The sequence below is a fragment of the Hyla sarda genome, chromosome 8 (genome assembly GCF_029499605.1).
Source record: "Hyla sarda isolate aHylSar1 chromosome 8, aHylSar1.hap1, whole genome shotgun sequence".
NCBI classification, from domain to species: Eukaryota; Metazoa; Chordata; class Amphibia; order Anura; family Hylidae; genus Hyla; species Hyla sarda.
Window position 1 is genome coordinate 157,954,107 of NC_079196.1, and position 22,894 is coordinate 157,977,000.

Here is a 22,894-nt window from a genome sequence, read left to right on the forward strand (position 1 = left end):
GCAAAATTTTCAAATTTTTCATAACATTTTTGGATTTTTCACCAAGAAAGGATGCAAGTTATCCACAAAATTTTACCACTATGTTAAAGTAGAATATGTCACGAAAAATCAATCTCAGAATCAGAATGATATCTAAAAGCATTCCAGAGTTATTAATGTTTAAAGTGACAGTGGTCAGATGTGCAAAAAACGCTCTGGTCCTAAGGTGTAAAATGGCCTGGTCCTTAAGGGGTTAAGGATGCAGGGTGTAAATGTATGTCCTGTCCCCCCTCCAGTTCTATGCTTCATAACCGGTTTGTTCCACCTGCTATCACCAGAGCTGGGACATGTGGCTAATGCCAGAGTTCACCAATCAGGGTGATGTCCAGCATTAACCACATTAGATGCCACAATCAAAGTTCATTGCAGCGTCTAAAAGTATGAAAATAGGTTGCCAGATAGCCCAGAGGAACTGATCAGGACAACGGCAAAATTGTGGTGTCTCGATTAGGTCAGCGGAGGGTGCCTATCTGCCTCCGGCTCGTCTGATCTGTGCTCCATTAGTGCAGAAAGCTTCAACAGCCTGTAGTAAGGTAGCACCGATAACACTGATCAATTCTGTGCTATGGCACAGCATTGGTAAGTGTATGCAATCTAAAAATTACCTGGGGGCGGGGAGGGGTTGAAGGGGGCCCAGGCCTTGACCTGTGTACTTTGAAAAGTTCACCCCGTGGATGATTAAACTTCAACTCTGTAATGAAATGTTTCTTTATAAAAAAAATAAAAAAAAGCAAAAAACAGCAGCTCCCTTTTAGTCATCTCTGATGGTGGCTATTAACTGTTTAAATTCCATTGTCAAAGCTGACAGCAGTATAGCAGTATTTCATCAGCCTTTCTGCAATTGTTCTGATCGTTTCCCCACAACGTGATTCCATTATCATGGGGGCCCCGAGCCTTTGCTAGGCCTTTGTGTTTCCTGGGACTGAGCTATTGATACAGCCTGCTTATGTTCTGCATTGATCTGTAAAAGATTTCAAATAAGCAAAAAAGTGTAACAAAAACTTTTTAAAAGGTTTTAAAAATACTTTTTAAAAAAAGTCCCTTTATGTTTCCCTGCTGTGTCTTCATTTCGGATAAACAAATGAAATAAAAGAAGATAGGATATTGTGGTGAGTGCTGCATCTGATTTCTTTGCACCTGTTTGATGTATTTCTGCTACAATATTCTTAACAAGTTGAGCACCCCATAGAGTTATGCATGGATAAAACATGGTGTGAAGAGCTGGAGGCTTCCTGTTGGAAAGACACTGCCAGAAGGGGTCTGTTCACATTATCCAAAAGGTGCAATGTTAACAAAGCCATACTTACCACTAGAGATGAGCGCATTTTTGGAAAATTCTATTTGGCCGATTCACTGAATTTTCCCAAAAAATTTGGTTTGGTCCGAATTTATTTGCAGCGAATCGCTATTAAAAATGGCTATTTCTGGCCTACAGAGAGCTTCAATAGGGGTGTAGAACACTTTGCTCTTACGGCTGTGGTGAGGTGGATCCACCGACCTGTGAGGATGATGATGTGAGCCGTACGAGAGAGCAGAGTCTAAGGTGCCACTGCTTTTCACCAGAGCCCGCCGCAAAGCAGGATGGACTTGCTGTGGCAGGAGGCACCCAGGTCGCCACCCTGATACGACTCTTCCCCACAGGCAGTGGAGGTATAACGTGGCACAAGAAGGATGAGGCACAGATGAAGTCAGGACAGGCAGGAAGTCTGGGCTGGCGGCAATGAAGCAAGGTCAGGTCACGTAGCAAGAGGTCAGAAGGCAGGCGACATGGGAGCAAGGTCAGGATACGTAGCAAGGGGTCATATACATGGCAAGGTAAGACACAAGTAAATGCTTTCTCTTAGGCAATAAAGACATAAAGATCCTGCAAGGATTAAAGGAAGTGGGGGAACACGCGTACCCTAGGAGGCGGGGAACCTACTATAAATAGGCCTCAAGAACACATGTAGTGGTGTCAAAACCACACAAAAATGTATCCCCAACGGGTTAACAAAACTTCTTTTAATCCATGTGTTCACTATAAAATTTAACTTTTATTAAATATAAGTAATATTGTGAACCAGTGAGAAAAAAACACATGCTTAAAAACACAACCTGAGGAATAGGAAACAGGTAAGTATTTCGCCCGCTGAAATTGTGGTAACCAGTTGTACTATTGTGCCACTCTCAAAAAGAGGATATATATCCGGGGTTGCTAATTCCCTTCCAAATGGAAAATTGCACTCTGGATCGGGGTGTTATAACCCTCCCTTATTGGTCAACTGTGGTTATTCAGTCTCCCTCCACTTATTATGTGTAATACCGCAGTGGTAAATTAATCAATATTAAGTATTTCACTCATGTATAAGAACTGTGGATAAATAATCGCTAGCCTTCTGTGCACCGCAGGTGTGAATTGCCAGTGTATATGGCTAACAGCTACTAACATATTATATACTCCATATTGTGATCACTGATAGCACAAGACGCAATAGGGTTGCAATTAAAATGTAGTACTGTCACACCCGACATGTTTTGTCATTACATGGAGCTTTATCAAGGAGAACAACTGACAGCATTGAGTGTCAGCCACAAATGGCCCCTTTTTATAAGGTATCACTTTGACATCACTAATTCATATGCCAATCGGTAACTGTCTATCTACCAGCCAATACTAGATCTCCATCTTGCACATATTGTCTCAATCAAAGCGCATTATCAAATAACGGCCAATCCCCAGCCAATCTGCATGAGTGTTATTGGATGACATCACACACCATCCATTCCATGTGCCTGATTTCAACAAATACAATTGGTCCATTAGGTGTCCAATCAGTACATGTTACTATGTAAACTTCCGTTCACGTCAGGTCCTTCAGATCTCTTGTGCGCCGACTCCCAACTCCGATGCACATGATCCCCATGTGATCAAAACAAATATACGTGGTAGATGTAAACAGTGACAGGCACATGCATGCGCATAATCCTTCCTTACGGCCGCGATCTCCAACTTCAAGCCACTGCGTTAACAGTTATGCGCCGACTTCTGCGCTTGCACGCTATTAGCCACATGGTATATGTAAATAAATTGATAGACTAAGCACATGCATATACACATATCTAGCGGCAGTGATCTCCATCTAGGGCAGTGCCTCTACGCATGCATGCTAATACCCATTTACACACTAAATTCATTACTACAAAAATGAGACTTTCCCACTCGTCCTGGCTTTAATCCCAGGTCCCACACCGGAGATCACAATTGAGCATATATACCGCTGTACAACTATGGATTCATTAGATATCATGTATTCATGTATATTGGGACACCTTGCATATTTATGATAATTTAAAATTCAGGGGGAATGAATCTAGATTTCCTATGGGACGCATATATTTTAAATCATAGGGGACTCAAGGGCTATCCCTCATAGATTCTCTACCAATTTAGAATACATGATCCGTGAAAAGGACTTTGGACAGGTAGGGCTTGGTTGGTAGCAAATTCCCTAACACAAATCAAACATATATAGATTAATGCCGAATAATTAAACCCTTCATTTAATCCCTTAGGGCTTAAGGATCCCAACCTGAAGATCCAATATTATCCAAATTACCTCTTGGTCCGAGGCTGATCTGCCTCAGACCCCAAAATTTCAAATTGTTTAGATTTAGATACATTTCCATGTACTTCCCTAATATGGCGGGCTATTGGTGTATACGCACCCTTTCTTATGCCACTCAGATGTTTACAAATGTGTTGTTTCCATGTTTGGATTCCTCAGCCACGTTTCTCGTTTACTTGTACTATAATAGCTGTGGACCACTAGGTCCTTTAACCTCTTAAGGACCCAGCCATTTTACACCTTAGGACCCGGCCATTTTTTCAACATCTGACCACTGTCACTTTAAACATTAATAACTTTGGAACGCTTTTAGTTATCATTCTGATTCCGAGATTGTTTTTTTGTGACATATTCTACTTTAACATAGTGGTAAAAATTTTTGGTAACTTGCTTCCTTTCTTGGTGAAAAATCCCAAAATGTTATGAAAAATTTGAACATTTTGCATTTTTCTAACTTTGAAGCTCTCTGCTTGTAAGGAAAATGGATATTCCAAATATATATATTTTTTTATTCACATATACAATATGTCTACTTTATGTTTGCATCATAAAATTGATGAGTTTTTACTTTTGGAAGAAACCAGAGGGCTTCAAAGTTCAGCAGCAATTTTCCAATTTTTCACAAAATTTCCAAACTCACTATTTTTCAGGGACCAGTTCAGGTTTGAAGTGGATTTGAAGGGTCTTCATCTTAGAAATACCCCACAAATGACCCCATTATAAAAACTGCACCCTCCAACGTATTCAAAATGATATTCGGTCAGCCTTTTAACCGTTTAGTTGTTTCACAGGAATAGCAGGAAAGTGAAGGAGAAAATTCACAATCTTCATTTTTTACACTCGCATGATCTTGTAGACCCAATTTTTGAATTTTTACAAGGGGTAAAAGGAGAAAATTTATACTTATATTTGTAGCCCAATTTCTCTCGAGTAAGCACATACCTCATATGTCTATGTAAAGTGTTCGGCGGGCGCAGTAGAGGGCTCAGAAGCGAAGGAGCGACAAGGGGATTTTGGGGAGTACGTTTTTCTGAAATGGTTTTTGGGGGGCATGTTGCCTTTAGGAAGCCCCTATGGTGCCAGAACAGCAAAAAAAAAAAAACACATGCCATACCATTTTGGAAACTAGACCCCTTGAGGAACATAACAAGGGGTACAGTGAGCATTTACCCCCCCCCCCCCCCCACTGGTGTCTGTCAGATCTTTGGAACAGTGGGCTGTACAAAATTTTTAATTTGCACAGCCCACTGTTCCAAAGATCTGTCAGACACCAGTGGGGTGTAAATTCTCACTGCACCCCTCATTACATTCCGTGAGGGGTGTAGTTTCCGAAATGGGGTCACATGTGTTTTTTTTTTTTTTTTTTTTGCGTTTGTCAAAACCGCTGTAACAATCAGCCACCCCTGTGCAAATCACCTCAAATGTTCATGGCGCACTCTCCCTTCTGGGCCTTGTTGTGTGCCCCCAGAGCACTTTGCGCCCACATATGGGGTATCTCCATAGTCGGGAGAAATTATATTACAAATTTTGGGGGGCTTTTTCCCTTTTACCTGTTGTCAAAATGAAAAGTATAGGGCAACACCAGCATGTTAATGTAAAAAATTTCATTTTTTTACACTAACATGCTGGTGTAGACCCCAACTTCACCTTTTCATAAGGGGTGAAAGGAGAAAAAGCCCCCCAAAATTTGTTAGGCAATTTCTCCCGAGTACGGCGATACCCCATATGTGACCCTAAACTGTTGCCTTGAAATACGACAGGGCTCCAAAGTGAGAGCGCCATGCGCATTTGAGGCCTGAATTAGGGATTTGCATAGGGGTGGACATAGGGGTATTCTATGCCAGTGATTCCCAAACAGGGTGCCTCCAGCTGTTGCAAAACTCCCAGCATGCTTGGACAGTCAACGGCTGTCCAGCAATACTGGGAGTAGTTGTTTTTTTCAACAGCTGGAGGCTCCATCTTGGAAACAGTGGAGTACCAGACGTTTTTCATTTTCATTGGGGAGGGGGGCTGTGTAGGGGTATGTGTATATGTAGTGTTTTTTACTTTTTATTTTATTTTGTGTTAGTGTAGTGTAGTGTTTTTAGAGTACAGTCACATGGGCGGGGGGGTTACAGCGAGTTTCCGGCTACGAGTTTGAGCTGCCGCGCAAAATTTGCTGCATCGCAAACTTGCAGCCTGATACTCACTGTAAGCCCCTGCCCATGTGAATGTACCCTGTACATTCACAGGGGGGGGGGGGGACCTCCAGCTGTTGCAAAACTACAACTCCCAGCATGCACAGTCTATCAGTGCATGCTGGTAGTTATAGTTTTGCAACAGCTGGAGGCACACGGGTTGGGAAACACTGAGTTAGGAAACAGACAATGTTTCCCAACCAGTGTGCCTCAAGTTGTTGCAAAACCACTACTCCCAAACATTCTCAGGCATGCTGGAAGTAGTAGTTCGGCAACATCTTTAGAGCCAGATGTTGCCGAACTACAACTCCCAGCTTGCTGGGAGTTGTAGTTTTGCAACACCTGGAGGACTACAGTTTGCAGACCACTAATACAGTGGTTCCCAATCTGTGCCCTTCCAGATGTTGCAAAACTACAACTCCCAGTATGCCAAAACTGTCCAGGCATGCTGGGAGTTGTAGTTCTGCAACATCTGAAGGGCCAGATGTAACAGAACTACAACTCCCAGCATGCCTGGACAGTAAGGGCATGCTGAGGATGTGTAGTTTTGCAACATCTGGAAGGGCACAGTGATCTCCAAACTGTGGACCTCCAGATGTTGCAAAACTACAACTCCCAGCATGCCCAGATGCCAAGGGCTGTCTGGGCATGCTGGGAGTCGTAGTATACAGGGTCCCATTACAGCAATGCATGTCGCTTTACGGCGACGTGCATTGCTGTAAAGGGACCGACCGTGGCTGAAGATCCACTCACCTATCGCACCGCCGCCACCGTCTTCATCGTCTGGATCCGGGTCTTTAGGGACGAGGTAAGTACCGGGGCCGGTCCCCAGCACTCCCCCGTCCCCCACCGCGTCCTCCGGTCTTCCTCCCGTCCTCTCCGGACTTCAAGGGGCCGGGCAGGGCGGGAGGAAGTAACCGCAGAATCGCAGGGGATCGGAGGAGGTGGAAGGCTTGCCACCTCGCTCCTAGCCTCCAGCATGGTCCTGGCTGTCTGTGACAGCCGGGATCATGCAAAATTACCGGGCGGTCGGGTCCCAGAGACCCAATAAGCCCGGTATCGCCGCAGATCGCAAGGGCGATTTCCTTTGCGATTTGCCTACATGGCCCCCCTCGGCGTTTGCCCTGAATGCCTGCTGAAGCATTTCAGCAGGCATCCGGTTCCGATCTCTGCCCATACGCCCTGGGTCCTTAAGAGGTTAAGTTCGAACCTCTCTGGTACATTACATTCGGGTAAGTATGTAGAACTGATTTAAGGTCCTCGTCCGCTCTCATAATGGGCCAATATCTCTTCAATACATTCACCACTTGGTTGGTCTAGCAACAGCTGGATTTACAGAAAAAGATGGGCGGTGTAGTGAAGAAAACAGCACAGGGATGAAGAGGACCTGATTGTTGGCTCCACCCCCAGCACAGGAAGAGGACAGGGCTAAGAGCTGACAGGCCTCCCTGGAACACAGAGCGGCCACTTCATGTGAGGTGAGTGATGTCCCTATGTGCTGCCTCTCTCCCCCATGACTTGCAGTATATTCTGGCTGGGTGATGTGTATAGTAGCAGACCAGTGGGGTCACTTTCCCTCCTCCAGTGTCCACAGGTCACATTATCAGAACAATTTTTGGGAAAAATCGCTGCAAAACTGGTGCGGTTTTCCTGCGATTTTTCAAAATCGTGGTAAAACTGCGCCATTTTTGCTACAATTTTTCAAAGAATTGTTCTGGTAATGTGACCTGTTGGTGACCTGTGGACGCTGGAAGAGGGAAAGTGACCCCACTGGGGTGACAACATGTGAACACACTGCTTGTTTATTTATCATTAACCCCTTAAGGGTACATTCACATATCCAGGATCTGCTGCATATTTTTGCTGCATATTTTGTGCAGCTGACTTTGCAATCCATTAGCTTCAATAGATAGCAAAATCAGCAGCAGAAAATATACAGCAGATCCTGTACGTGTGAACGTACCCTAAGTGCTTTTTCACATGGACAGATCCGCAGTGTATTTTACACTGCGGATCCGCCGGCAATAAACCCTACAGTGCTGCCTCCATCTGTGTCTGCTCATAACGTCAATCCACCGCTACGAGCAGACACGCTTCGAGGTGCATGTTCGCCTCGCGCAGCATACTCGCATACATCGCAGCCACTCCTCCTGTTCCCTGAGCTAGGCCGAGAGCAGCTGCGATGTGTGCGAGTATATTGCGTATGTGCGTGGCGAACATGCACATCAAAGTGTGTCTGTTTGTAGCAATGGATGGCCGCTTTGAGCAAACACAGATGGAGGCAGCACTGTAGGGTCTATTGTCTGCGGATCCGCACCGTAAAATACGCTGCAGATCCGTCCGTGTAAATGAGCCCTAAAGACACAAGGTGTACATGTACACACAGTGCCTGCTCCCACTCCCTCGGCTAATGCCAGACATCACCAATCAGACTGATATCCGAATAGGGGTTGGGCAGAGGTGTGGCCAGGGGCCGACTGGGGTCCCTTGCTTTATTTGGTCCGGGGGCCCTGAGTGTTGTCAGTCTGCCCCTGGCTGCATTTTAGTTCAGCCTGCGCACGCTAAGATTAAAGTATTACCCCACAGTTTCTGCCGCCTCCCTGAGGTCCCACCTGCGGTCTCTGCCTTTGAAGTCTCCCCCAAAGGTACCACCAGTCCACCAGGCATGAACTTACTTGCCATTCAGGTACACAGAAAAGCTAGGTGACAATTTCTCATCTAGCTTTTCCATGTTCCTTAAGCAGGCATGCCATTCAGGAGCATGGAAAAGCTAGGTGAGAAATTGTCACCTAGCTTTTCTGGGCTCCTGAATAGCATATCTGCTTACCATAGCTCAGCTTATAGATAGATTTACCTATAACCTTTAGTCAAATCTGTATATAATAGCTGAGTTATGATAAGCAGATATGCCATTCAGAAGCCCAGAAAAGCAAGGTGACAATTTCTAACCTAGCTTTTTACATGCTCCTGAATGGCATTTCTGCTTATAAAAGCTCAACTATTATTAGCAGACATGCCATTTAGGAGCATAGACAAACTAGGTAAATTGTAACCTAGCTTTTCTGGGCTTCTGAATGACATATCTGCTTATTGTAGCTCAGCTATTATACATAGATTTACCTATAACTTTTAGTCAAATCTGTATATAATAGCTGAGCTATGATAAGCAGATATGCCATTCAGTAGCCCAGAAAAGCTAGGTGACTAGCTTTTTCATGCTCCTGAATGGTATATCTGCTTTTAATACATCAGCTATTATAGACAGCTTTGACTATATGTTATAGGCAAATCTGTCTATAAAAGTTGAGCTATTATAAGCAGATATGCCATTCAGGAGCATGAAAATGCTAAGTGAGAAATTGTCACCCAGCTTTTCGCTGCTCCTTATCCATTTCTTCTTATATTAGTTAAGCTATTATAGACAGATTTGCCTATAATTTAGAGGAAGTTATCCATATAGGCTATAAGCAGCAATCGCATTCAGGAACACAGAAAAGCTAGGTGATCGTTTCTCACCTAGCTTTTTCATGCTCCTGAATGGCATATCCGCTTATAATAGCTCAGCAAAACCTGTGTCAAGGAAGCGTGGTGCAGTTGCCCATAGCAACCAGCCAGATTGCTTCTTTCATTTTTATAAAGGCCTCTGAAAAATGAAAGAAGTAATCTGATTGGTTGCTATGGGCAACTGCACCACTCTTCCGATATACAGGTTTTGATAAATCTCTCCTAATATGTCACTGTTTGCAAAAAGTGCACTGTGTAGAAAGACACCAAAAATAGCAAAATTGCATTTATTTATTTTTATTTTCACTCCACTAATATTTTTTTGTGTGTTTCACTGTAGATTTCATGGTAAAATAAGTGATGTCATTGCAAAGTATAATTGGTGACGCAGCAAACAAGCCCTTGTATGAGTCTGTAGGTGGAAAAACAGCAATGGCATTCAGGAGCATGAAAAAGCTTGGTGACAATTTTTCACCTGGCTTTTCCATGCTCCCGAATGGCATACCTGCTCATAATAGATCTGCTATAAGGCAGATGTGCCTATAAGCAGATATGCAATTCAGGAGTATAGAAAAGCTAGGTGACAATTTCCCATTTAGCTTTTTCATGCTCCTCAATGGCATATCTGCTTATATCAGCTCAGCTATTATAAACAGATATGCCATTCAGGAGCATGAAAAAGCTAGGTGTGAAGAGCTTTTTCTTGTTTCTGAATGACATATCTTCTTATAGATGTACTACTTTATGTAGTGCTGGGTAATTGCTGCACCTAAAAGGTTTCCCTACTAATTCCGCAGAAACTATATACGTTTGGAAGGAATCGTCACAGCGGTCTAAGCTAGATGGAAAAAAGAATAAAAGAGGATAACTCTAATGAGAGAAGATATTGCCTGTGAGTCCCACAAAGATATGGCATTATAACAACCATTTGGGCATTATAGATAGGCAGGGTTCACACTTGCGAACAATGGAAAACAAATTTGGACATTCCGCACATATGACTAACCGGAGGGCACTGGGACTGCTAGGGAATGCATTGTCTCATAGATGGCAATGCATTTCCATGCGGTATCCGCAAAAAGAATATACAAGTCTATTCTTTCTGCAGATACCAGAATCTGAATTTTTGCACAAGAAACATGCCGTGTGAACAGTGCAGCAGCTTCTCATTTAAATCAATGGGACTCTGCTGCTATGGGATATTAATGTGGAAATCCTAGCAGACATTCTGTCATGTGAATATACCCATAGAGTGTTTGTATAGAGGGGCCAAGGGTGCCGGATAAGTGCAGAAATCTTTTCTATAAGGTTTCTGTTATGGCACTTTATTGGTAATTGTGATGGATGAGCAGTCTGACAGGTTTGAATTCAGATTTGCAGCTTGTGAACCCCAATCCCCATTCACGTAGCATGCACAGGATGTCAAGACGTCACAGGCAAGCAAGCCCTGGTGTTAACCAAAGAAGCATTGGGTCGTACTTTACATCAAATAGATGTTACAGTCTGGGAGTATAGCGGACCCTCAATCACACCTCTTTGACACTCTGGGCCCCCATAAAAGTGAGTTTTTTTGTTTTAGTTTTTTATAGCTGAAGAACAGATTCTATAAAGATATGCAAAGTTTCCATACAGTATCATATATTCATCTATCCTGGTAAGTCTGGTGTATTGGAACTTTTTGATAGTAAAACCGACCAAGCGGGTGAATATATTGAAGAGATATTGGCCCATATTGAGAGAGGACGAGGACCTTATATCAGTTCTACATTCTTACCCGAATGTAAAGTACCGGAGAGGTTTGAACTTAAGGGACCTAGTGGTCCACAGGCATTATAGTGTGGGTAAACGAGAGACGTGGCTGTGGAATCTAAACTTGGGAACGTGCCCTTGTGGGCAATGCTCCTTCTGCACTTTTTTAACTCGGCGGAAGGAATTTACTAATCCTACGGACGGGAGAGTTTACAAATTGTATGATTAAATCAATTGCAAACATTTGGGAATTATATATGTGAGTGCATGTACATGCCCTAAATTGTATGTAGGGAAGACCCTGCAAGAATTCAGGTGACGCATATTGAAACATCTAATTGGCAAAAGAACGGGTGTGGATACACCTATAGCCCGGCATATTAGGGAAGTAAATGGAAACAATCTAAACAATTTGAAATTCTGGGGTCTGAGGCAGACAAAGAGTCGGTAATTTGGATAATATAATCCTTAAAGGGGTACTCTGGTGCTTAGACATCTTATCCCCTATCCAAAGGATAGGGGATAAGATGCCTGATCGCGGGAGTCCCGCCACTGGGGACCCCCGTGATCTTGCACCCCGTTTGTAATCAGTCCTCCCGTAGGCTTGCATTGAGGGGCGGAGCATGACGTCACACGGGGGCGGAGGCGTGACGTCACATGCCGCCCGCCCTGTAGTCGCCGGTAATCAGTCCCGGAGCGAACACGCTCCGGGGACTGATTACAAACGGGGTGCCGCATGCAAGATCACGGGGGTCCCCAGCGGCAGGACTCCCGCGATCTGGCATCTTATCCTCTATCCTTTAGATAGGGGATAAGATGTCTAAGCACCGGAGTACCCCTTTAAAGGGGTACTCCGGTGAAAACCTTTTTTCTTTTAAATCAACTGGTGGCAGAAAGTTAAACATATTTGTAAATTACTTCTATTAAAAAATCTTAATCCTTCCAGTACTTATTAGCTACTGAATGCTACAGAGGAAATTTCTTTCCTTTTGGAACACTGATAACATCACGAACACAATGCTCTCTGCTGACATCTCTGTCCATTTTAGCAACCATGCATAGCAGATGAATGCTAAGGGCTGGTGGTTAGCACGGCTGTCTTGCAGTGCTGGGGAATAAGTACAGGAAGGATTAAGATTTTTTTATAGAAGTAATTTACAAATATGTTTAACTTTCTGCCACCAGTTGATTTAAAAGAAAAAAGGGTTTCACCAGAGTACCCCTTTAAAGAAGAGTCCAAAAGGATCTTCAGGTTGGGATCCTTAAGCACTAAGGGATTAAATGAAGGGTTTAATTATTCGGCATTCATCTAAGTATGTTTGATTTGTGTTAGGGAATTTGCTACCAACCAAGCCCTACCTGTCCAAACTTCTTTTCACGGATCATGTATTCTAATTTGGTAAAAAAAATCTATGAGTGATAGCCCTTGAGTCCCCTATGATTTAAAATATATGCATTCCATAGGAAATCTAGATTGGTCTCCATGTTTCATTCCCTATGAATTACAAATTATCATAAATATATAAGGTGCCCCAATATACATGAATACATGATATATAATGAATCCACAGTTGTACAGCGGTATATATGCTCAAATGTGAGCTCCGGTGTGGGACCTGGCATTAAAGCTAGGACGAGTAGGAAAGTAAAATTTTTGTGGTAATGAATTTAGTGAGTAAAGGAGTATTAGCATGCATGCGTAGAGGCACTGCTAGATGGAAATCGCGGCCGCTAGTTAAGTGTATATGCATGTGCTTAGTCTATCAATTTATTTACATATACCATGTGGCTAATAGCGTGCGGGCGCAGAGGTCGGCGCATAACTGTTAACGCAGAGGCTTGAAGTTGGAGATCGCGGCCGTGCACGTGCCTGTCACTATGTTTACATCTACCATGTATTTTTGTTTTGATCACATGGGGATCATGTGCATCGGAGTTGGGAACATTGGGAAGTTGGCAGCATGAGGAGACCATATAGTGGCTGAATGACACAATGTGGAGGTGTTGGCAGCATGAGGAAACCATATAGTGGCTAAATGACACAGCATGGAGGTGTTGGCAGCATGAGGAGACCATATAGTGGCTGAACACAGCTTAGATGTGGCTGAAGCATGAGGAGACCATATAGTGGCTGAATGACACAGCATGGAGGTGTTGGCAGCATGAGGAGGTGATATAGTGGCTGAATGATACAGTGTGGAGATGTTGGCAGCATGAGGAGACCATATAGTGGCTGAATGACACAGTATTGAGGTGTTGGCAACATGAGGAGACCATATAGTTGCTGAATGACACAGCCTGGAGCTGGCAGCAGCATGAGTAGACACTAGGGCTTCACAATCCCTAAGATTAAAAAATGAATTTGAAATTTAAATTGAAGATTCATGGTAGATAGTGCTACCATAAAAAAAATTTAGGCCCAGCAGCATCAATAAACCATATATTGGCTGAATGACACAGCCTGGAGGTGTCTGAAGCATGAGGAGACCATATAGTGTCTGAATGACACAGCCTGGAGTTGACTGAAGCATGAGGAGACCATATAGTGTCTGAATGGCATAGCCTGGAGGTAGCTGAAGCATGAGGAGACCATATAGTGTCTGGTACAGCCTGGAGGTGGCTGAAGCATGAGGAGACCATATAGTGGCTGAATGGCACAGCCTGGAGTTTGTGGCAGCATGAAGAGACCATATAGAGTCTGAACGGCACAGCCTGGAGGTGGCTGAAGCATGAGGAGACCATATAGTGTCTGAATGGCACAGCCTGGAATTGGCGGCAGATGAAGAGACAATAGGGCCTCACAATCTCTAAGACTAAAAGATGAATTTAGAAATTTCCATTGAAGATGTATGGTACCTAGTGCTACCATAAACATATATAATGTCCTAGGCCCAGCAGCATCACTAAAGCATGTAGTTGCTGAATGACACAGACTAGAGCTGGCAGCAGCATGAGTACACAAGAGGGCTTCACAACCCCTAAGATTAAATTATGAATTTTGAAATTTCCATTGAAGATGTATGGTACCTAGTTCTACCATAAACATATATAGGTAATGTCCTAGGCCCAGCAGCATCACTAAACCATTTAGTTGCTGAATGACACACACTGGAGCTGGTTGAAGCATCAGTAAACCATATATTGGATGAATGGCAAAGCCTGGAGGTGGCTGAAGCATCAGTAAAACATATATTGGATGAATGGCACAGCCTGAAGGGGAGCTGAAGCATCTGTAAACCATATATTGGATGAATGCACAGCCTGGAGGTGGCAAAAGCATTAGTAAACCATATATTGGTGACACAGCGTGGAGGTGTTGGCAACATGAGGAGACCATATAGTGGCTGAATGACACAGCGTGGAGGTGTTGGCAGCATGAGGAGACCATATTGTGGCTAAATGACAGTGTGGAGGTATTGGCAGCATGAGGAGACCATATAGTTGCTAAATGACACAGCCTGGAGCTGGCAGCAGCATGAGTAGACACTAGGGCTTCACAATCCCTAAGATTAAAAGATGAATTTTGAAATGCCCAGCAGCATCAGTAAACTATATATTGGTAACTCCTTGGGGTGAATATGGCCCCCGCCACACTAAACACCTGCTCTGATGGCACACTACTGGCTGGGCAGGGAAGCTTTTCCAGTGCAAACTCTGCTAGATGTGGCCACAAATCAAGTTTGGCTGCCCAGAAGTCCAGCAGATCTTCAAGGTGTGTCAGCATGGAGATGTCAAAGTATGCCACTACATGCTGGTTCAGGTACTGCTCCAGGTGTACCTGCTGCTGATGAGTTGCTTCACTATGCGGGTGAAGAAAGCTACTCAATAGCTACTGTAGACTCAGGCTGCTGCTGATGGAGCTGGTACTGCTCCTTCCACCCCTCCCCAGCAGCCATGGCAGTGAAAGGTGAGCTCAGATTCAGACCTGCGAGAGGATGGATGATGGCGCTGACACTCATCGGCCAACTGACTACATATGTCTATGTAATAGGTCACTTTGTCCTGCCTCTCAGTGGGTGTAAAAAAGGACCCTATTTTGTGGCGGTAGCGAGGGTCCAATAAGGTGGAGATCCAGAAGTCATCCCGGTGCTGAATGGTGACAATTCAGCTGTCACTACACAAGCAAGTGAGCATGCATCGTGCCATTTGTGCAAGTGACTCGGAGAGACACCCTGCCTCCATCTCCCCTGCATATTGCCATGGTGTGTCTGGGTCCTCTGTCTCACCCTCCTCATAACACTCTAGCTGCTCCTGCTTCTCCTCTCCTGTCAGTTTACTAGAAAAACCGCCCATTCGGCAAAACCTAAACTCTGCTCCACTCTGCCCCCCCCCCTCCTCCATTTCAGCCCCCACAGGGCTCATGTGGCTGTGAGATTTAGGTGCAACGTCTTAATTACTATTAATGTGGCTTTCTTAAAGGGCCTGAGAAAACGGCAGGTGTCACATATGAGCTGCCACTGGTTCACATTGAAGTTACACAGGGGAGTACCTTTATCCGATGGGTTATTAAGAAATCGGTAATGGCTTTTCTCTGTTCGTACATTCGGTCCAACATATGGAGGGAGGAATTCCAATGTGTGGCAACATCACAAATCAGACTATGTTGGGGAATACCATTCTGATGCTGCAGCTCAAAGAGGGTGTGCTTTTTGGTGTACAGGTGGCTGAAGTGCATGCAAAGTTTTCTTCCCATTGTTAGAATGTCTTGCAAATGGGGGAAAAACTTTAGGAACTGCTTCACAACCAGATTGAACACGTGTGCCTTGCAGGGCGCATGGCTCAGCCTTCCCCGTCGCAGCGCATACAAGATGTTCTTTCTGTTGTCAGTCACCATGGTTCCCATTCCAGTTTTCGTGGAGTAAGCCATTCTCCGATTTCTTTAGGAATGACTTATAGAAGTTCCTCCCCTTTGTGAATCTGTTCGCCAAGGGAAACCATATGAAGAAAAGGGTTACACCGCCGTGCCCTGCACACATGGTATGCTGTAGGGCCACTGAGACTTGTCTGGGCAGTGGAGGCTGAGGACACGGTGGAGGATGAGGAGGTGGAGTCGCACACTGTGAAAGGACCAACGGCCTGAGAGCGTGGAGGAGGAAGCGCAAGCTGTCCAAGTGCAGGAACCACATTCACCCAGTGAGCCATAAAGGTCATGTATAGTTACAGCTCCAGACATTGGCGCTGCCGTGCTCTTTGGTACACACCAACAGGCTAAAGGACTGGCCCACCTTTTTCTTCCACAAAATTGTGCTGGTCTGGTACTGCCTTCTACGCGAAAAAATTATGGCTTGGCACTCTTCAGCTCGCCTCGGCACAAGCCATCAGTTCTCTGAAAGGTGCAGAGTCCACCACTTGAAAAGGGAGGAACTGCAGCACCAGCAACTTGGACAGGAGCACATTCGGCTTCTGCACCATGGGATGAGTGGGCGCATACTGTTGTCTCTTGGACATGGCTTTGCCAATGGATTGTTGGCGGAATGGCTGACTAAAACTAGGAGGAGCAGGAGCATCTGGAGCGACAGAAGGAGGGTATGACACACAGCTCCCTTTGGCTGAGGTGGTGGAGCCTTGGCTGGCTGAAAGAGGGAGTGGCGTGCCACTGGGTGATGCAGCTGGCTGGACCACTACATCGGAGTCACAGTTCTCCCAGGCCGCTTTATGGTGGTGAAGCTTATGTTGACACAGGGCCATGGTGCCAACATTAGGACTCCAGCCACACTTCACCTTCTGCCAAAATAATTTGCATGTGGCTGTGTGAACCTCCTCAGAATGCTTGATGAAAAACTGCCATGCCACCGAGTAGCTGATTTTCCCCCCAACAGTCCGCACTAATTGACTGCTACTGCCGCCGTCTCCAGGAACCCCTGTTCCACTACCTCCCGGGAAGGTAGGCTGTGACGAAGCAGGTGGTCTCCCCCGGGCACATTTGGCTCCAGAATTTCCACTTCTGCCACCATGCTGACTGCCAACCATGCTATCACCTTGCTGGCTCAGCTGCTACTTCACGGGCAACCTGCAACTTTCTTCTTCTGATGATGATGAAGCCCCTTCTGTACCCGGCTCCCAAATGCAATCGGCTTCATCATCATCAACAAGTGTCTGTACGTCACTGATGTCCTCCTCAAGTTCCTAAACAGTGTCTGCTTCAGGACCCTGAACCCTGGCAACACCGCCTCTCACGTCACTCTCCTCATCACTACTTGCCCGCCTAGCGGGGGAAGCGGCAGATTTCTCCTCCACTTCTTGGCTGGGCAGTAGCTGCTGACTGTCCTCTATTAGAGCGTCCTCACTGAATAGTGTAGCTGAATCCACTGCATAAGATACTTCTTTAGGGGAGGGAACAGCATAGGACGGGGACTGCTCCCGGGCCATGCCAACTGAGGGTTGTGTCTGAGGAACCCACCGACTGTTGACTGGGGGTATCAGATGTCACTTGTGATGAAGTGGAGGACCGTGTTAACCAATCGATAATGGCAGATGGGTTGATGGTCGAGACACGACCGTTAGCTGATACCGGGAGCTCAGGCCTCTCGCTGCGACTTCTGCTGCCACTCACCCCTAGTTTGCTGCAACCTATGCCTGATGAATTTAGGTCTCTGCCACTCCTCTGTGTACGTCCTGGCACTTCTCTGCCTGACATACTTAGTGCATATATGAGGATTAGTGCAATACACTTCACTATGCTTAAAACAGTATTTGTCTAGAACAGCAGCAGCTGTGTACTTTTGACTGTCCTTTCACAGTATCTAGGCCTTTGACAGATTAACAAGTATAAAATAGTACACTTCTTAGATGTAGGTATGTGGTATGCACTTATGAGGGCAGAAAAATGCGCTACTGTACACTTAACCCCTTAACGACAATGGACGTAAATGTATGTCATGGTGCCATGGTACTTAATACACCATGGCTTACATTTACGCGCCACCATGATCGCGAGCACCGGAGCGGTGTTGGCGTCATGCGAGGCAGGTTCCGGCTGCTATCAGCAGCCAGGGACCCACTGGTAATGGCGGACATCCGCGATCGTGCAGATGTCCGCCATTAACACCTCAGATGCCATGATCAATACAGATCACGGCATCTGTGGCAGTGTGGTACTTTGAATGGATGATCGGATCGCCCGCAGCGCTGACCCGGGGATCCGATCATCCAGCATGGCAGCCGGAGGTCCCCTCACCTGGCTTCAGCTGTCTCCCGGGGTCTTCTGCTCTGGTCTGAGATCGAGCGGACCAGAGCATCACCGATGATACTGATCAGTGCTATGTCCTATACATAGCACTGAACAGTATTAGCAATCATATGATTGGTATAAATAGTCCCCTATGGGGACTATTAAAGTGTAAAAAAAAAAAAGTAGTAAAAAAATTTGAAAAATCCCCTCCCCCAATAAAAAAGTAAGACGTCCGTTTTTCCCATTTTACCCCCTACCCCAAAAGCGTAACAAAAAAATAATTAATACACATATTTGGAATCACCGCATGCGTAAAAGTCTGAACTATTAAAATATATTGTTAATTATCACGTATGGTGAATGGCGTAAACATAAATGTTATTCCCCAAAAAATTTATAAAAAGTAAAACCTAAGCTAAAGTGGTACTGATAAAAACTACAGATCATGGCAGAAAAAATTAGCCCTCATACCGCCCCATATACGGAAAAATTAGAAAGTTATAGGTGGTCAAAATAGGGCAATTTTAAACATACTAATTTTGTTAAAATGGTTTGAGATTTTTTTTTAAGCGGTACAATTATAGAAAAGCATATAAGATGGGTATAATTTTAATCATATTGACCCACAGAATAAAGAAAACATGTAATTTTTGCCGAAAAGTGTATAGCGTGAAAACAAAACCTTCCAAAATTTGCTAAATTGCGGTTTTCTTTTAAATTTTCCCACATAAATAATATTTGTTTGGTTGCGCTTTTCATTTTGTGGTAAAATAAGTGATGTAATTACAAAGTGCAGTTGGTGGCGCAAAAAAGAAGCCCTCATATGGGTCTGTGAATGGAAATATAAACCAGTTATGATTTTTAGAAGGCGAGGAGGAAAAAATGAAAATGCAAAAATAAAATTGGTCTGGTCCTTAAGGCCAAAATGGGCCTGGTCCCTAAGGGGTTAAAAAAAACGTATTTTAGTTAAACACCAGCCGGTGATTACTTTTACCTGGACTTTCACAGTATCTAGGCCTTGACAGATCAACAGGTACAAAATAGTACACTACTTATAAGTGCATACCACATACCTACATCTGAGGGCAGAAAAATGCGCTACAATAAACTTAAAAAAGTATCTGAGTACAACACCAGCCGGTGGGTACTTTTGCCTGGACCTTCACAATGGCCCAATTACAGATTAACAGGTTTAAAATTGTACACTACTTAGATGAAGGTATGTGTTATGCACTTATGAGGGAAGAAAAATGCGCTACAGTAAGCTTAATAAACGTATGGGAGTAAAACACCAGCCAGTGATTACTTGTTGCTGTCCTTTCACAGTATGTAGGCCCTTGACAGATTAACAGGTACAAAATGGTACACTAATTAGATGTACCTATGTGGTATGCACTTATAAGGGCAGAAAAATGTGCTACAGTACACTTAAAAAAGTATCTGAATAAAAACACAAGTCGGTGAGTACTTTTGCCTGGACTTTCACAGTAACTAGGCCCTTGACAGATTAACAGGTTTAAAACAGTACACTACTTAGATGTAGGTATGTGGTATGCACCTATGAGGGCAGAAAAATGTGCTACTGTATGCTTCAAATATTATTTGTGTAAAACGCAAGCCGGTGTTTACTTTTGGCTGTCCTTTCACAGTATCTAGGCCCTTGACAGATTAACAGGTACAAAATAGTACACCACTTAGATGTAGGTATGTGGTATGCATTTATGTCGGCAGAAAAATGCACTACTGTACGCTTAAAAAACGTATTGAAGTAAAACACCAGCTGGTGATTGCTTTTGACTGTCCTTTCACAGTATGTAAAGGAAATATGAAAAAACGAGGTGCGCTCCTAGTGGAGTATTATTAGGGTGGGGTAATGTGTGCTCAGGTAAATGCACCTTACCGTGAGTAGTTGTGCTAAGGGCACAACACCTCGGATTGCCTGTAGACTCGCTGGGGTCTGTAGTCCGGAAGGTGGGAAGCAGCCTTGGTGTCCTTCACCGTGACCTTCAGGTGATGGGTCAGCAGTGCAAGAATATGGAAGCAAAAATTAGGACGTTTTTTTCATATGGCGCCTATTCCCAGGAAACCAACAAGCCAAGAAATTTTGTTTTAAAATAAATTGGCGTTTATTGGTACAGAGGGGTGCAACACAAAGGTTTCGAACCCAGGTCCTTCATCAGGCATAGGTATTACAGTTATGTGTTTGAGCTGGTTTAAATATACACACATACAATCCCAGGTTTCAATTACTGCCGGGTCACGGGGTCACTGTGTGACAAGACAGATAATTAGCAAAAAAAAAAAAGACATAATACATTAAATATACTATTAAACACTAAATTTAATGTTTGCATATTGTTACTTTACACCTTAGAAGTGAGTTCAGTATTGGAGATTCATTTTGAATATAACTTTTCTGCAGCTCTGGAGGTCTCCATATAGGGACCACTACTTGTGCTCCATGGTATTCAAACCAGTGAATAGTTCTTCACTTCTTCAAGGAGTAGGGCAGTCCGGTGGCCCTGATGGACTGCATTTTTTACTAACTGAAGGAGGTGAGTGCGGAGTGTGCGTGATGTTTTCTGTATTGCCGGATAATTGGACATCCAGCTCTGACATCCAAACTAAGTAACCTATCATACCAGAATACGGCACTTACTAAAGCAGGGGCCCTGATATGGATTTGCATCACTACCCGAACAACCATCCAATTATCCGCCAATACAGAAAACATTGCTCTCACTCCACACTCACCTCCATCAGTTAGTAAAAAATGCAGTCCATCAGGGCCACCAGACTGCCCTACTCCATGAAGAAGTGAAGAACTATTCACTGGTTTAAATACCACGGAGCGCAAGTAGTGGTCCCTATATAGAGACCTCCAGCGCTGCAGAAAAGTTAGATTCAACATGAATCTCCGCTACTGAACTCACATCTAGGATGTAAAGTAACAATATGCAAACATAAAATTTAATGTTTAATAGTATATTTAATGTATTATGTGTTGTTGTTTTTTTTTTTTTTATGCAAATTACCTATCTTGTCACACAGTGACTCCGTGACCCGGCAGTAATTGAAACCTGGGATTGTATGTGTGTATATTTAAACCAGCTCAAACACATGCCTGTAATACCTATGCCTGACGTAGAACCCGGCCTGGGTTCGAAACATTTGTGTTGCACCCCTCTGTACCAAAAAACGCCAATTTATTTTTAAAAAAATTTCTTGGCTTGTTGGTTTCCTGGGAATATGAAAAAAAATTGTCCTAATTTTTCCTTCCATATTCTTTCACAGTATGAACAGGTACAAAATAGTACACTACTGAGATATACGTATGTGGTATACACTTATGAGGGCAGAAAAATGCGCTACTGTACGCTTCAAAAATTATTTGAATAAAACACCAGCCAATGATTACTTTTGCCTGTCTTCTCACAGTATGTAGGCCCTTGACAGACTAACAGGTGCAAAATAGTACACTACTTAGATATATGTATGTGGTATGCACTTATGAGGGCAGAAAAATGTGGTACAGTACACTTAAAAAAACGTATTTTGGAAAATCACAAGCCGGTGATTACTTTTGCCTGGACTTTCACAGTATCTAGGCCAGTGTTTCCCAAGCTTTTTTGGCTCGGGGCGCCTTGCGAGAAAAAAAATCGCGGGGCACCCTTACCGAAGTTGACAAGCAAAAAAAAGGAAAAAGGCCGCAATGCACAATATCCTATATCTATTTATAAGTGGGTATGTAGTTTAAAGTGATGCTTTATACATCAACTCACATGTGAAGTCTTCTCTGATCAGCGTTGTTCCCTGTTCTTCTCTGTCTGGTCTGGACCATCCTGACCATTTCTTCCAGCCACAACTCTTCACTGATAAACCTGCAGAACAAATCAATTAGGCTCCACACTTAATCAGCATTAGCCTCCAGAGGGAGAGGGGTGTAGAGGAGTGTACATGAGTGGCAGAGGGGTGTAGAGGGGTGTACATAGGTGGCAGAGGGGTGTAGGAGGGTACATGGGTAACAGGGGTGTACATGGGTGGCAGAGGGGTGTAGAGGAGTGGCAGATAGGTTTGTAAGAGGTTTACATGGGTGGCAGAGGGGTGTACTTGGGTGACAGAGGGGTGTTGAAGACTGTACATGGGTGACGGGGGTGTCGGGGTGACAGGGATGGACAGGATTGACAAGGTGGTAACAGGGGTGACAAAGGGACAGAGGGGTGAACATGGGTGACAAGGCTGTGGTCAGAGGGGTGGACAATGGGGGGTGAACATGGGTGACACGGGGATTACAGAGGGACATGGGAGACGGGGTCAGAGGGGTGGACAAGGGTGAAAAGCGGTTAAAAGAGGGGTGGACAGGAGTGACAGAGGGGTGAATGGGGGGGTGGACATAGGTGACAGGGGGATGGACAAGGGTGACAGAGGGGTGGCCAAGGTGGACATGGATGACAGGAAGGTGGACACGGGAGATATGGGTTTAAACGGATGACAGGAGGGTGGACAAGGATGACAATGGGGGTGAACTGGGGGAGCTAGACTGGTGTGTGGACAGGGGGGGGTAAACATGGGTGACAGGGATGGACAGGGGGTGGACATGGATGACAGGAGGATGAACATGGGTAAGGGGATGGACATGGGTGGAAGGG